The sequence below is a fragment of the Eschscholzia californica genome, unplaced genomic scaffold (genome assembly GCF_041429995.1).
Source record: "Eschscholzia californica isolate CP2 unplaced genomic scaffold, dmEscCali1.0.p SCAF_5, whole genome shotgun sequence".
NCBI lineage: Eukaryota > Viridiplantae > Streptophyta > Magnoliopsida > Ranunculales > Papaveraceae > Eschscholzia > Eschscholzia californica.
Genome location: NW_028238472.1, coordinates 4,744,521 through 4,747,457, shown reverse-complemented (window position 1 = coordinate 4,747,457; position 2,937 = coordinate 4,744,521).

Below are 2,937 nucleotides of genomic sequence, written 5' to 3'. Positions count from 1 at the left end.
CTTGCCACACAAAATGGGCTTATAACCTCTCAACAAAAAAGAAAACTGGGCTTATAACAAATACTTGCAATTTGTTCACAGTGACAAAGGCTGTGGGGTAGATGATATGATTGCCCAAAAACGTGCAAGAGCTACTAACTATTGTACAAAATGGTCCATCCGAAATACCCGACTTTCGGGTTGAGAAAAGGCTTGAGTTTACTCAATTTTTTTTTTTTCGTGTTCAGTCCATTAAGAACAAAACCTATATGAGATTGAGGAGTAGGAGTAAGATGTGAGAATAACCTCATAGACTATTCAGTGTATTGAATCATCTTCACTATACTTAGACGGTGTTTGACTTTTTAGCACTTATAAGTGCTTTCACTTACTAAGTGATTATCACTTAGTAAGTGATATCAATTGTAAGTTTTACGTTGCTTGTTTTCCATGACTTCTAAGTGCTTTATTTTTTTTTATATTAATTGTAAATGTCATAAAAAATGAGAAATTATCTATTTTGACCTTAAATTGTATTTACATATTAGCATTTCATATTAATTCATTAAGCTCACGAGTATAGGTATAAGCTAGAACTGCGGTTTATGGATATTTTGTCAGTTGTAAAATTTTTTTGTATTCTACATAAGAAAATATTTTCTGGAGATTTTGCAAAGAAACATGGACTCTCCAGAGAATTTATTTCCCGGAGATTTTTCTTTATTCTCCACAGCCGCGGCCTAAAAATAATAATTCTCTACTGATCCGAAAGATTATACTACTAAAATTACTAGATCTTAAGAGATTCAGGATACTTGGAATATCTTTTGAAAATCACCTTACATCGCTTCATTACTGTTTCCTTGATAATTTCTTCGTTATAGCCTGAATTTGATATTTCTAAATTTGAGTTGTCCGAGTCCAACTCAAATGAACCCAATGATATAGTCATATGATGCTAAACCCACAATACAACTCTAAGATAAAATACCTAAAAAATAAAATAGCGGAGTTAAATCCCAACTACAGTAGATTTCTACAAACCTAAGTTTTGGGTAGGCAAGTTCAATCCCCCAATTAAGGAAGCATTGGTGTAATATGAGGGTTAGTATTGGATTAGAATACGAAAACCTTGGAACTTAATAATCAAGATTTTGTTCTTAAGCATTCGAGGTTTTCAACCGAGTTAGAGGGAGTTCGGTTCTTCCATTAAAGCAGCTCGATCCAGACGACAACAAGAACAACAACAAGAGTTGCTCAGGAACACTCCATTTTCTTGGCCGAAAAAGTCACACCAAGCCGGATCAACCTAGAAATATTCCGACCACTTTTATGGCCGGAAAAGGTAGGGCATTTGATGAGAGTGATCTTGCCTTGATGTCTATTTCATTCTCTTGTTATTTACTTTCCATTTGGTTGCCAATTTCTAGAGAGAGAAAGCTTGATCCTAGCTTCTAGCTTTCATGGTGGTTCTTGGTTGAGAGGAAGAAGACTCTGTTGTTAAGGGAAGGTTAAATTTTGTTAAGGGGACACGTAGTTTGCACTGTTAAGGGGAAATCAGAACTTCGCTAAGGGGAGTTCGGCACCATATATATTCATATTTTCTGACAATCCTAGCCTTGCGCCATCATCGAAAAAGGGGGATTTCAACCTTAACTCGTGTCTTTCTTTATCTTCTTCCCGTTTTATTATTTGTTTCACCATGTCTAGCTAGCCCTTGTATTCGGATACTCATGAAGCATGATTTGATATGTGATGTATGACTTATGATTTGTTTTAATGTTAGTTTGATTAACTTCGTCTAATTTTAAGAATTAGAAACCTCGACCGTTATCTTTTGTTGACACATAATTTGATGGTGCTTACTTAGTTTGATAGCCGATGCTTAGTAACTTTTGATCGGTCATACTTAGTTTGATGTATTATACTTATTAGTGTCATACTTGTTCATTGTCAACTCATTTTCTAGTGTGTTATTAGTTTGATAGTCGATACTTAGTAACTTTTGAATTGATTATGCTTAATTTGACATATTATGCTTAGGATTGTCAATGTGGGTGAAGTTAACTAACTTTCATGCGAATAGATAATTAATTATTGTCATTATCAGTCTTGTATATCGAAGTATCCTTCTAACTCGACTCTTCTCCCGATTCACTCTCACCTCTCACTTTTAGTTTAGTTAGTTAGTTTTATTTGTTTCTTTATTGCAAATCAATCTAAAAACCCAAACCATTATCTTTCTATTTTTAGTCTAAGTTAGTTAGTGACACCTAGGCCGGTGGGCTATACTCTCTCGATATCTGATTAGGTTAGGAAACTAGTGTTTTATTTATTAGGAATTGTTAATTAGAGTTTGTTTAGGTTTATGGAACCCCTAATGCTATATAAAGGGTATTCAATAGTTGGTTAATTAATGAAGTTTGATCACTAAAATTAATTCTTTAGTTTAATCTTTGTTAGTTTTGGTTCTACAAGTCTTAGGACGGAGATCTAAAGACTGATTCCGAGTTTTAAAAGTTTTAAACGAAGATCTAATTCTCTAATTTTCCACTGTGTCAGTTGGTATCAGAGTTTTAGATCCAAATTCAAGAGTCGGCGTCAGTTGAGATTCAAATTCACCCATGTAGAGATTACAATGAGTACAACTGACGCAACGGAAACTCCTAAAAGAATTAGATCTTTGTTTGAAACATTTAAAACTCTGAAATATTCTTCAAATCTCTATCGTAAGACTTGTAGAACCAAAACTAACAAAGATGAAAGTAAAGAATTAATTTTATTGATCAAACTTCCTCGAACAAATATTGAATCCCATTTATATAGCATTAGGGTTTTCCTAAACCTAAACAAACTCTATTGACAACTTCTAATAAATAAAATACTAGTTTCTTAAACCTAATCAAATTCTAATAACAACTCCTAAATAAATAAAATACTTGAATATAAAGCCTAGAA